General features: G+C 39.2%; 1 long non-coding RNA gene across 1 annotated transcript; it reads left to right on the top strand.

The window, feature by feature from the left end:
* Window positions 1-920: 920 nt before the first annotated feature.
* LOC121659649 lies at window positions 921-3178 on the top strand. The gene is made up of 2 exons (XR_006014407.1): window positions 921-1870; window positions 2300-3178. It is a non-coding gene; the product is annotated as an uncharacterized LOC121659649 (long non-coding RNA).
* Window positions 3179-13643: the final 10465 nt, after the last annotated feature.

A 13643-nucleotide genomic window follows, 5' to 3' on the forward strand; every position in this document is an offset into this window, starting at 1 on the left:
CTGCTCTCCACAGAAATCCATCCCTAGAAGTGGGAAGAACATGAAAAACACAATGGTGCTTTTAAATTATAGTTTTTTGAGATAAAGTGCCATTGTCACTAACCACATTCAACAACACTATTAGCTGGAGACATGGAGGTAAAAGCAAAACCAAGGGGAAGCACTATGTCTTTTGGCCCTCAGACCACACAATTAGTGAAATGGTTAGTTTGGGCATTTTAAAGCTAGGAATTAAGAAATTATTGGAGTGTTGGTAACTTTTCATAATACCAAATTCACAGGGGTGATTTGTTGGTGAGTAAAGTGGAGTCTGTCATTTTCAGAGGTCTAGTGAGAGTGTGGGGATGAGCTGGTGCTTTTTATCCCAATTTCTGCTGAGAATATTGACTTTCACAAAATCAGACGTGATGTAGCAAGTTCTGTAGTTTCTAAGCAGGTGAGGCTGTGGACTTGGGCAGCAAAGGTTGTGAGATTTGTTATAAAATGAGATATATTTTGTGCTGTGCTTATACTTATCCCCTTAAATTAGATTTCTACAAATTGCAAATGATGTGCAGCCAAGATAAAAAAATCTCAGTTAGAAAGGGGTTTTACCTGTTAGAAACAGTAAAAACCCTCTTACTTTCCCTCTTTTGCATGACCTAGGACATCATACCTCCAGAATCCATTCCAGTTCCCAGTCTTCTCTATAAACTGAAAGGAAAGACTTATCCTCTCTGTTACAACAGAAGAGATGTTGAGCGAGACAGCATTTAATGTCCATCATTTTGAAAAATATTATTATCTAGTTTATGCCTTTCATGTAATAATACCAGTTTTTGCTGAGAAGAGTAATTTCATGAGCCAGTGGTTTGGTTGGCAGACCTGTCCTGACAGTTCACTTGCTTGCCCTCCCCACAGTTCAGCAGCCATTCCTGTGTTGGTGTTTGTGTAGTGCTGATCTACCCTAGATTGCTGAAACCACCACAAAAACTGTGTGTGTTTCTTTGAAAAAAAACAACCCAAACAAAACCAAAAAGCAAAACAAACACTTGGTCTTTTTACTGATCTGCTTTACAGCACAGCTGGAGTTGTTCTGGTGTTAGTTCATTGCCACACGTGGACACAACAGATGACCCAGTTCAAACTGACTTTGCTGCTAATGTGTCATGAAACTTTACAGAGCATTCATGGTATTGTTTCAGTTTCCATTTTTCTCAGAAGACTCTCACTGTATTTTCATTCAGTCACCAGAAAACTATCTGCAGAGCTGCTGGAGAATCAAATTGTTGCTCCTTCATTATTGGATAAATATTTAAGGGAATTAAGTCACCAATTAAGTCACCCATCAGAGTGGATTCTGACAAAAGTTCAGCTGCTTGTAATGAAATACCATTTCATTTCTTGTGTCACTGGGTATGTTGTAGCTGTATTATACTGTCAGGCAGGGACAGTTTCTCTGGTGGAAGGTGGTTCATTATGACAGAGTGAGAGCTAATTGACAGAGGCCAGATTAACCCCTGTTCTGGAGGTCCCTTTCTAAGGCCACTTCAGAAATATTAATGAAGGCTTAACTCCTTATTCTCTGCAGACTTATCTTTCCAAGATCCTTCTATAGGAAATGAAGTTGTTTTGGGATTTCAGATTAACTCAATTCTTGTATGCCACAGTTTATTTCACCATGGTATTTTTCATACACAGATATTTTCTACTGGCTGTGCCTCCCTCCTGGCCTGACAATGCAGATCCATAAAATACGAGTTATTAGCAAAGGTTCCAGTTTGAACCGTGGATTGAGTTGTACTTCTCCAAAGGTGTGAACTAGGAGTACCTGGGCTGAAGCTGTTACAGTGTTGAGCCAGACACTCTGAGTGCAGAACTCAGGCTGCAGGTACTGCTTAATATCATACTTTGGTTTCCTGTTGAGCTGGAATGATGAATACTCATATCGCTGTGATCCTATTGTTATCAAGCATTTGTGTAGGCAGTCTTTGATGAGAAGCTGATAGGGAGGTAGGAATAGCAAATAGCTCTAAATGCACAAGCAAAAATACCTTTTGTTTTCAGAGTATCTAAAAACCATGTCTTGTCTTCTTTGTGACTGAATTTTCTATTTCAAGAGTGCTGTGAAGAGGCTTAATGTCTTTCTGCAAGATCTCTGTTATACAGTCATACAGTTGTTCTCTTCCTGTCTTTTCCCTTAGCATTAGAGAACAGCCTCTTGCTGTTTGTGGAGGCACTAATCAGTGGGTTATATTAGCACAGCATTTCTTTATATATAGTGGGAACATCTCATGATGTGTGTTCTGTTTCACCACAGAGAGCATCACAGAGCGAATATCTGCTTAAAATGCAATTAAAGACTACAAAGCCTGAAAGACCAACTGCCTGGGGAAACAAAGTTTACTTTGAAAAGAAGCAAAGAGAATATTGTGAGTGGTGTGTTCAAAGTGCTTCTTTGAAAAAAAGGCAGCAAACTTCAGTACAGTTGAACACCTGCCTAGCAGAAGAACAGTTCTCAAACATTTGGAGCTTTTTCAGCCATGTTGGGGTATTGTCTTAGGTCTCCAGTACTTCAGGAGAGTTTAGCTTCTGATTTAAGCATATGCAAATTGATACTGATACTTTAAAAACCATGGCCTACCTTTTTAAAGGATCACTATGGACCAGAATTAACCACCCTTCATTTTGGGCTGTGTTTACATTTCCAATGGAATAAGCTTTACCGTTCTCATGCATTCTCCCTCCCTTTCCTGCCCTGAAGCAAACTGCTTGCTTGTACTTTATGGTCTGACACCCTTGTCCTTTCCATAGTTTGTTTTTTTTTTTTTTTTTCCCCTGAACAGACTTTATGTACTTAATGATGGTAATAAGCAATAATGTAGCAAAAATACATGGCTTGTGACTCTCTGAGACTATCAGCTGTTTTTCCTGAAGGTTACGGGAATGGAAAATCCAATTCTGTTTTCTGGATTCTGCCCTGTGTTATTGCTGACAATGCCTTGATTATAACACGATAGGAAGCATGAACTTATTAGAAACCAAATACTCTCTCCTCAGCTCTGAACATTTTTTTGGTCATGTTATAGGTGTGTTTAATATGAGAGATAGCTGAGAAAATGATTGCAACTTCATTTCCTGACTAAATTCTACTTCAGTGATCTCTGCACAGACACAGAATAAAGTTTATGGAACTCTTTTCTGCCTCTTCACAGTCTGTTTTTTTCCAGCAGACATTTTTTTAGTGCCTTTTAACTTCCTTCATAAATTGCCTTTCTGTTCAATTCATTTCCTCAGTTAGGATAGCTGTGTATTTTGTGTTATTGTATTTTCTTTGTAGAGTCATACACCTTTTTTTGCTATTTTTATTTGTTTAGGGAAGCACACAATAAAGAAAGATGAAAATACTAAAAATAAAAGAATTCTAGACAGATTTTACCTTTGGTTTAACTGCATTAACTTGTATCTATTTGTCCCATATATTTGATGGCTTGATGTGCAATTTCATGCAATTTCTATTTAATTTCAACTGCCAACACCTTCAACTAATTTTTCAAGGTTTGAAGAAATAGAATAGCAAAGAAAGAAGAAAATAAAAAGTTATAATCATGGATGAATAAAAGAATGTGTGATTGGAAGGTCATTAATTTATTTGAAACAGGAATCATCTCTAGGTACATTTAAATTGCTCCTCATTACTTATTTCTATTGCTTCATTACTTGTTTGCTTCATTAATTTTTTCTATTACTTTAGAAAGCATCTTGAATTAGTTATGAAACCTGTTCTTTAAGAAAAGTCTTTGTGCTTAGCTTTCAGCTCTCTGTAAGTATTTCTAGGAACTATGCTAATGCTTAGGCTGAATTAAATGCCTTAGAACCTCCCTTCCCTTAGAGCAGCTAAGGCTCTGTGACACTGAACAGTCCCTGGTGCTGTGGTGCATGGCAAGGCTGTGTTTAAATGCAGAATAACTGTGGAGAAAACAACAAGCCTTTGGAGCAGAGCTGAGAGCACAGATTAATGAGCTGGCAGGTTTGGCAGGGCCGAGCTGTGCCAGCAGCCCTTCCCCTCCCCTGCACGGTGACGTTTCCATCCGCTCCGCTTTATTGGCACGCGCAGAACACCTAAACATGGCCCATCACACCCCTCCTGCTAGCCCAGGATTGTTTCTACCACAAATTACAGGGTCAGCACTGACCAAGAAGGGCAGGGCTTGGTCTCTTGTACCTTTTTATGGCATGGTAAATAGCTATGCAATCATCCTGCAGTAACAGTGCAAGAATACAAATTACAGGCCAACCCAGGCTGCTGGTGTCTCGAGGCAATGGGCTGTTTGTGTCAGCTTCACTCTCTGCTTGTCATTTCACAAAAGGCAGATGGACATAAAGGGAATGTCCAAACGCTGAAGAGGTGCATTTAGTAGGTATTGGTGAATTACTGGTGAAATAAACTGCCTGAGAAGAAACCATTGGTAATGCATTGTTGTTCGGTGGTTCAAAGATTGTAGAAAGCTCCTTCTCCAATTTCAGCTGTAGATGAGTATGAGGAAGTAGGCAGTAATTAATGGAAGTGAAATTGAGTCAGAGGAGTCATCCATGTCCAGAAAATGCCAGAAAATCTGTGTCTCTGCTTTCTGATCCAGTGCAGAGGCCAGAGCATCACTTAAGTTAGGGTCTGTTAGTAGTTACTCCAGAGATGGGAAGGAGAAGATCACAGATCCATGGGGAAAAGTGTTGAGGTCTGTTTGGTAATGGTAAGACATAAAAAAAAAAAGTCTGGCTCAACTAGATACAATACCAACCTTAAAGGCTTTCTCAGGTGCTATTAGTTGTCATGATCTTTCAATATATGGTGTTAGGAAAAAAGTACATCTCTAGATAATCATTAACAGCACGTGTTGTGTAGGAAGGACAAATTTCACTCTCTTGCCCTAAGGCTACCTGGAATGAGGAGATGTTTTTCTCTGTCACCGAAGGGGAAAAGGGAAGGCCTGACTTTAATTCAAGGCCTTGTGAAAATCAGTGTGTGTAAAGGTGAAGTAAAGCAACCAGTACCAGTTTGCTCCACCTGTGAATGGTGGAAGGTTCCAACCCGAGGTACTGGCAGGACTGACACTCATTTCGAAGTCTGAAGCATCACAACCCAAAGAATTGCTTGAAAAGATGAAGTGTTGGTTTGGAACAACAGAAAAGTATTTCAAATGACTCTGCTTCGAATCTCCTGGTGAGTTCCATCTCCTGTCACAAGACTACAAGCTGTTACAAAATGTACTATTTATTTTTAGGATTACCACAGCGCAAAAGTTTAAAGCATTAAAACTTTCTTACATGGGCTTACGTTCTGTGGAGAAAAACAAAATCTCTCCTCCAGTTGGTGAGTAAGACTTGGATTTCAAGAACAGATGAGCAAATAGCAATATTTGGAAAGTGGGCATTGAGTGTGGGGTTACTTCTAGTTTTATTTAGCTATGTATTAGAGAGGCACATCATCTTTTCAGTTGCCTGTTTTAATCTTCCTGTACTGTAATGGATTTGAGCACACAAAACAATGGTGTTTCACCCATTGCTCATGTAAACCTTGGAAGTCAGAAAGCACAACTCTTATGCTGTGAAGTATCAGTGTGTGAAACATTATCCAAAACAATTGTAATTAGAAGTTACTAACTCAACCCTATATTTAAAATCTCTGAGAATTGGAGAGGGACAAAAAATGATAATGCAAACACAATTGATAAAAAGCCATTTATTGCTAGCATTTTGTAAAAATACTTAAATCCTTCATCTATTTTTCCTCTTCTCAAAGGTATAAAAATAGATCTATTAACTTATAAGCTGTGCATACAGGAATGATTTAGATCAGAATCTTTCCTGAAGCTTTTGTTGTCTTTTATCTCTGTCTCCTTCTGGCAGGGGGGGGTGGGGATTGTGTGGAGAAAGCTGTTAGTGTTGTTTAGAAGCACATTTAATTCTGCTCTATGCGCTATTGCTTGTTTATGTATCAACTTTTTAAAAACCTAATTTTAATGATGTTTTTTGTATGGAGCCAGCATCAGCCTGGGGAGACTTAAGTGGATCTGCAACCTGCTTTGAGCTTCCAGCTTGGTTACAGTCACACCTAATTCTGACATGGATTCTGCTGCAGTATTCTGTGAGTGTTACAGTTTTTGGAAATTACACAAATATATTAATTCCTAATTCTGATGGCTCCAACAGTAAATATTTCATCTGGTTGATTGTGGGAGGGGGATAGGGAACCAAAATTCCCTACAGAAATGTAGCCAAGTAGAGAGAAGGTTGAGAGATGCAATGATTTGTAGTCTTACTAGAGTAAAGTTGTATGAGGCTATGTGGTCTTTAATGCTATGAGGTGTAGTGGCTTGACTGTGACATCATTATGTTTTAGATGTATTGTCAGTAGTTCTTAGTCTCTTCTGGTTAGACTTCAGAATACTGGAACATTTTAGCAAGATTTCACTAATTGCTACCGTAGAAAATAATCTATTTTAGCCCCTAGCTAAGTTATTTCTGAGAACAATCATCCTTCCTTAAAACACAGGTTTTACATGTTGGTACTATTCTCAGATAATGGTTTTCGTAGAAATCCTTGTGGGGCCATACAAATGCTAGTTGAAACTCTCAGTAACTTCTCTATTTATTCATAACTAAAGATTTGTGGCAAGACCAGGGTTTTTTTAGGAGCAAGTGTGCATCTTTCCTTAAAATTAGATATTTGGCTGCTGTGTGAGCGTTGAGCTGGCCCAGCGTGATTTGGGCGAGGTGCGGCCACTGCACACATCCTGTGCTTGATTACTTCTTTCCAGCTTCTTTGGATGTTTATAGCTATTTAATATTTTAATATAGCTGTGTTTCTGTTGCCTGTCTCTGCCTTTATAATAGCATGTGTGTACATATGACTTTTCAGGACTGGAAAGTGATCTACTCTGACCTTAACTGCACCATAGAGAGGTGAAAATCTGAAGGAAACAGCTAATCTCACAAAGTGTCTGGTCTTCTTCTAGTACAGTTACGATCTTCCATCAGTTATTTCATCTGTTCACTTCCAACTTTGCCTTCTTGAGGGAGGCTGTCTTGTGATATGCTGAGATTCTGAAAAGTGTGGCAAAGAAAGCAAAAGACTTCTGTCTCAAAAATATTTTGATTCCAATGATTAAAAAATGTGTTTGTGTAGAGCTTACTGTTGTAAGAGCCTACAAGTGCTTCACATAAATAACTGTAACGGAAGAAACTCAATGACTTGTTGGTGTCATTGCCTTCCATTTATCACCATATGCTAAATCACTACTATATGGCAGCTTCAGAGGCTTGAATGGTATTGATGATATGGGATAAGGGAAGAATGCCTTATTGGGCAGGGCTATGAGCTTTTTATGAGGGACTGTAAGGCTAGAAGATACTGCCAGCTGAAAACTGAGAAGGTTCCAGTAAGTGCAGTCAAGAGCTGTGCTGAGGAACTTACTGAAACATGGCAGTGTTTATCAAGACATCTTGAACAGCTACTAAAATGGACCATTATCTTCTTGCTTCCTTTGTGTCTTCTGATTAAATTATAGCAGATGCAGTGTAATGCAGAGCCATCATGTGCTGCAGAGTGCTGGGGACTTTTAGGCAGTGAAATTTAACAGCATTAATGAGCTGCCCTTAAAGAAATTTGCTTGATTTTTTTATTTGATTGTAGCTCAGAACCCTTTAGTGAGACAAGAACCAGTTCATTAGTGCTGAACTGCACTTTGGTGTGTACAGAGTAATGCTCCATAATGACTTCTTACCTTGATGTCCACAAATAGAGATGTCACTGTCACAGTATGGGGAAAACTCTGCAGAAAGCTTATTGATGCTGAGTCCTGAAGTTGGTGCATTTTCCAATGCTGCAGGTATGTGTCAATGGTGCTGTGCTGTACCAGGGCTGCTCTGTGCATCTCTGAACCGTGGAGCAGCAGGAACCAGAATGCTTTGTCAGTGTCTGAGGAGGAGAATTTACAGTGGGTGAGGTAAATGAAATTAGGAAGCTGTGTTTTCCCCTGTGTCTCTGGGATGTTCAGGTGTGCTGTTTTTCTCAATCTAAGTATTTCTTGCACTCTTTTGAAAGATCAATTTTAAATTTATTTTTAATGACTAGATTCTGCTAATAGTGAGTTTCTACTGTTTCTGTAGGATTTTTTTTTTAGCCAAAATATCAGTAAAATGTATCTCTGCAAAGAAATGCACAAAACAGTTGAGATGATGAAGGAAACTGGTACTATTCTTTTAATTGCGGCCACTGATCTCTGCAGTTTCAGTTCTAGCAGGAGATCCACATGTGAGACAATGTCTGCATTCCAGAGACCGTTTCTGTACGCTGACAAACTTGGGAAGTTTGGGTCCAAATGACTAAATAAGCTCAAATAAGCACTTAGATGAGTGATTGCAGTCAGAACCATGACAGTTACCAAATTAGTCCTGTTTCCTTTGAAAAAAGAGGAAGAAAAAAGATCTGATGTTACATCACATGACTGATGTTCTCAAGCCCCACAAATGGAATATGACTGTAAATGCAAATTCAGACTTTGTCAATGAGCTCAATCCCCAGGGAGAAACAGGAAGGCTTTGTGGATCATTTATGCTTCATCCATCACTGGTGCCATTGCTGTCTCTTCCTATTTGTTTCATAAAGAAATCTGCTCAAGAGAGTAAGCTGGAAAAGGAATTTGAGGCCATGATTGACACCATGGGGAGAAGTCTTTACAAAAGGAAGTCCACTTGTCCCTCTCTCCCTCTTCGAGTCCTTCCTTCAAAACCAACAAGCTTTGTGCTACTTTTAGACTACAAAATATGTAACGTAGCCTGTGCTGAGCTTGCCATGACACACAGGATGACTGCATTGCTATTCTTGCAACAGCTATGCTTCAAGAAGCTTCAGAGAGAGAGGTTTTCTTATCTATCATAAAATCCAGCAATTTAAAATAGCTATCAAAAGTCTTAATCCTTCCATGAAGCAGTTAGGCAAGAACTGTGGTCTCCATTAAGAAAAAAGAAAAGAAGGCAGTTTGCCCAAAAGTAATGGAGCAACAGTTTCAATATTAGAATACAACCACCAAGAGTGTTTTCTTTCTAGGCCACATACAGGTTTGGGTTTTTTGTTTTGCTTCAGCATCTTTTCATGTCAGTAAAATGTAAAGCAATACCAGCTTTACTTGGCATACTTGCATTTTTTATGTCAGATCTTTTTGCCTTCTTATCTTGAAGGCTACAGGATTGTTTCCAAAAAGGCTGATGCTTCTAAGGGTCAGGCGCCTTGTAAAGAACAAACAAGGGACTAAATTTTGCTTTTGCTTATGCTGGGTTCATGCCAGAATAACTCAAGTGATGTTACTAGAGTTACTTACCCTTGTGCAAATCCAGAGTAAGAGAACAAACTGAGCTCTCCCTTGTCTTGCTCTGAGGAGGAAAAAAAGACAAGAAGTGTATTTCCATGAGGTATTTCTTTTGTTAATTTAGGCAACAGTGAGACTGCTCTTACTTGCTGGCTTTGCTCTATCTTTGGCTGTAGTTGTCCTTCTGAATTTGTGTTGGAGTGCCTTGTGAATATCAAGACCTCAGCATTTAAGGAAAGACTCCGTAAAAGGGGGTTGACATGGCTGAGATTCTTCAACATTGTGGGAAAACACCTTTAATGAACAAAATGTATAAATCCACTCAATTACATTACCTGTGGCAGTCACCTGCTCACTGTTTGCTCACAGCCATTTCTTTGACAGTCTGATCCTGAGCAGAGGAGGCTTTTTCTCAGCAAGTGTATCTTCATTCTGAAACTTGGTCTAGGAATTTAAGCAGCAATTTAAATCATGGTACAAGTACTTCCAGCTTGTGACTGGTTTGTAGGCCAACATTCCCTATTTTATGACCCCTGGAAGCAGGATCCCAGTTGACTGCCTGCTACAATTGCTATGGCACAACGTGCCACCGTGGCCTCTGCACTCACCCCATTTCTGCAAGAGAACCTGGATGGGAACAAACCAAATTAAATTGTAGAGTCATGGAGCAAAAGAACTCCTTACTGTGGGAAAGGTGCTTTAGTCATGGAAATCCTTCCTTATCCTGCAGTTTCCAGCCATTTTTGAGTGTACTGAGAAGGGGACTAGAATAGGAATAGTTAGCTTGGTAGGGAGGGCAAGTCCAACCTCCCAGCTGAAGTAGGGCCAGCCTCAAGTATCTAGGATGTGGGGAAAAATCCATTTCCCATTCCTGAGTTTGTGTGGGAAGCATACATAAACTTGGATGTTTTGTTAGAATGATGACATCAGCTTTATCCTGTTTTCCCCCTGCTGCATTTCATCTCGTGTTTAAAATTTGTTATTTTTCTTGACAAAGAACATCAAAGGAGATTTTTAATTACAACTGTCCAGATGACATCATTTTCATTTCAGCAGTAAGAGGAGCTGTTAGTGAGAGGGACTGTTGGACTGGACTTCTATGTACTTTTTTATTTACAATGTTCTCAAACTGCACTTAAGGAGGTATCAACTTTAATTACTACATAAATAATAAAAGAAGCAGCACCAAAAAAAAGCTCACATATAATTATGTAAATAGCAGAAGTTGTAGAAAACTTTGAAAATGACACTGTGATGTCCTGTACACTTTAACAACACCTCCTGGCATTTTTCCAGTTCCAAGCTGACTACGAAATTCAGTCAACATGGTTTAGAAAATACATACTGCATATTCAATACCCATACGGAATCCAAGCTGACAATGTACATTTGCATAGGTCAATAACTCTTAAAAATAATTTTGGTACAGTGGTTCTGGAATTAATAACTTTCTAATAATTGTACCACTGCCTGGGCAACTGGAAAAATTGACTGTTATGTTTAGACTCAGTGGAATATGTCTAAGAAGGAGAGCTACAGAAACAAAATCTGTCATTGCAAGGTTTTAGTTGGATCATGAACAGATTTAGAAGTCCAGGCCTGTTTAATGTCAGAGTTACCCTAGGACAGAAACCCTCCAGCCCTCCCAAAGACATCAAACAGCATCAGTAAGAATAAGCAACCCAATAAATGTTGCTGAAGATGCTGCATGGTCTTGGAAGAGTCACTAAAGTTTTCATGTGACAGTTCTCTTTGCAGTAATGAACTTGTCTATTACCACAGGCTGAGCTTGTTTATTTACTAAAACTGGATGTGAAAGTACATGCAAAGAGACCTCACCATCACACAAAGTTCCTTAACTCCATCCATACCCAACCTGAATAATCAAAGCAGTCATTAACCTTGCTGGCCCTTCTTCCCTAGAATGATTTCTATCTAAAGCTGAAACACATCAGTAGGCAGCAGTATCAGGGCAGGAGCAAGTTTGTGGGTGTTGAAAACAGATGCAGCCTGCAAAAATATTTTAATAATATGTTTTCGATTTTGCATGGGAGCTGGCTATGGATTTGGGCTGTATCTTGGGAGCGAGGAGGAGAGCCTCAGGCTCCCACCCACACTTGTTTATCACAAAGCCCTTTGACATTTTCCCCAGGGGAGGAAAAAAAAGAATATTTTCTGTGGGGCAGAGGCAGAAGTGTAAGCAGCATCTCAAAGCAGTGATGCAGGTGAGGGGCCTTGCAAAGCCTCAAAGAGAAGTTTTTTTTGCCGGATCTCCAGTGTGGCTGAATCTGTACTGATCATCAACAGTAATGAAGGACAGAAAGGGAAGAATGTTTTCAGAATCTCCAAGAACTCCTTCACACAGTAAATATAAGATTTCAGTGCATTTTCATGGATACCAAAACAACTCTAAAAGGAGCTGAGGAAGGCAGGCAAGGTGCTGAAGGGATTTTTTCATGGCTCAAACCCCAGGTCAAACCCAGGTGGCAGCAGCATCTTGGGGCCAGGCAAGCAGAGATGTGGTTTTGTGTATTATTTCCTTACTTTAACAGATTGTATTGGTTTCTGGATATGTAACAGGGTTTTTAATCCTAGTGACACTGCCAAGGGTATCTAAACACCAAGGATTTTGTTTGGAGTAGATTCCAATCCATAGGTCTTGCCATCTTTTTGGCAAGAATTTTTTTGATGCTCTAATTTAATGGGTTTTATGGGATGCCATCAAATAAGGGATGTCAAAAAACCCTTAAAAATACATAGTGCTGAGGCTATTTCATAACACTTAAGAGATTTTTCTACCTTGGCCTGAATTAGAAGGTATCAATTTCAGTTATATCTCAAAACTGTCATATGTGTATCTCCTGCCTTGGATTTGTTGCTTGATGGTTTTTTATTTAAAAATCTAAACAGAAAGAAAGGCTTGTTTTCTCCCAAGAGTTGTCTTGGAAAAATTAATAACAAATGTGCTTTTAGCTGGAAGCAGAAGCTTAATGGGGCAGGGTGAGTAACTCTAGAACAGTGTGATATAATCAGCTGTGCTGATTTAGATTTCCTCTGTGTGGATCAGATGCAGCCCACTTCTATCCAGTCCAGTGGCCTGTGCACAGGCTGCCAATCAAGACTGAAAAGAATGATGATGATATTTTTAAATCACCATTATATTTTTTAGAAAGAGATTATAGTTTTTTTCCTAAGAAGGATTAAGGTTAATCCCAGGCTTGATGGGTGTGTGTATGACACCAGGAAAACACTTTAATAGAGAGTGCTCTACAAAGGGTACCATCTTCTGGTACCTTGCCATTCGTGAGAAACTTCAGAATAATGGAGCCTTCTGGATGCCTGGAGCTCATTTTGTGTATTCTGTGCTTTGATTATGAACTAAGCTCTCAGGTACCATATTGATAGTCCAAGCTGACAAGGCAAATCAGCCAACAGTGTTAGGGGCTTTTTACAACACCAGAGCTTCTGCTTAGGATTGATATTCTATACTTGGGATAAAAGAAGTCACACTCTTAACTGACTTAGAGCTGTACAGTCAATTCCATGCCCCTCAAGTGTTTGCAGTTGTTGGAACTAACATGTCAGAATATCAGTTGAAGGTAATAGAAGTTTTGGATGAAAAAGGAACTTTATGGATCACAAGATTGGGTTGAAAGATTAAAGATGTTTAAAGGCTTCTGTCTCAGATCCCTAAATTCATGGCAAATATAACTGGAAATGTCTTCAAGACTTAATGAATTATAAATAAGAAACTTGGCTCATTTGTTCAAAGTAAGTACTCCTGGGTGCTGATACTCAAGCTAATGCTACAAAATGGATGTTACAAGTGTGCAGTAAAACTATGAATATCATTTATAAGCCACTGCTGGGGGAAAAGGGTGTAGCCAAAGAAAGATGGGAAGGCTAAAATTTTATAATAGTGTGAGTTGAAAAGTTGGGAAACGGAACAAGTTAACAAAAATAAATAGCTGCTCTGGTGTGGAGCTTGGTTCTCAGAGCTGCAACTCGCGCTGTTCTGGGAGCTCAGAGACTGGCAGGGAATCAAATATTTCTTCCTTCTGCAGCCCCAGTAGTCCTAACATTGCTCTTTGGGGAAGAAGTGCCTTTTCACTTTGAACATATGGCATTATCTTGAGCTAACTGACTACTTGATGAATATTTCAAAAAAGGACAAGTCTCATATCGAAGAAGGCCAAGAATGCAACTTCATTTCCTCCTCCAACATTTAATCTAAAAAAATTATTGGCTTTTTTTTGGTACAGATTTAATTTGGAACACATTTGTATGACATATGTA

The sequence above is a fragment of the Corvus kubaryi genome, unplaced genomic scaffold, assembly GCF_017639235.1.
Source record: "Corvus kubaryi isolate FWS band 111438036 unplaced genomic scaffold, C.kubaryi_AGA036_p1.0 124, whole genome shotgun sequence".
Taxonomy (NCBI): domain Eukaryota; kingdom Metazoa; phylum Chordata; class Aves; order Passeriformes; family Corvidae; genus Corvus; species Corvus kubaryi.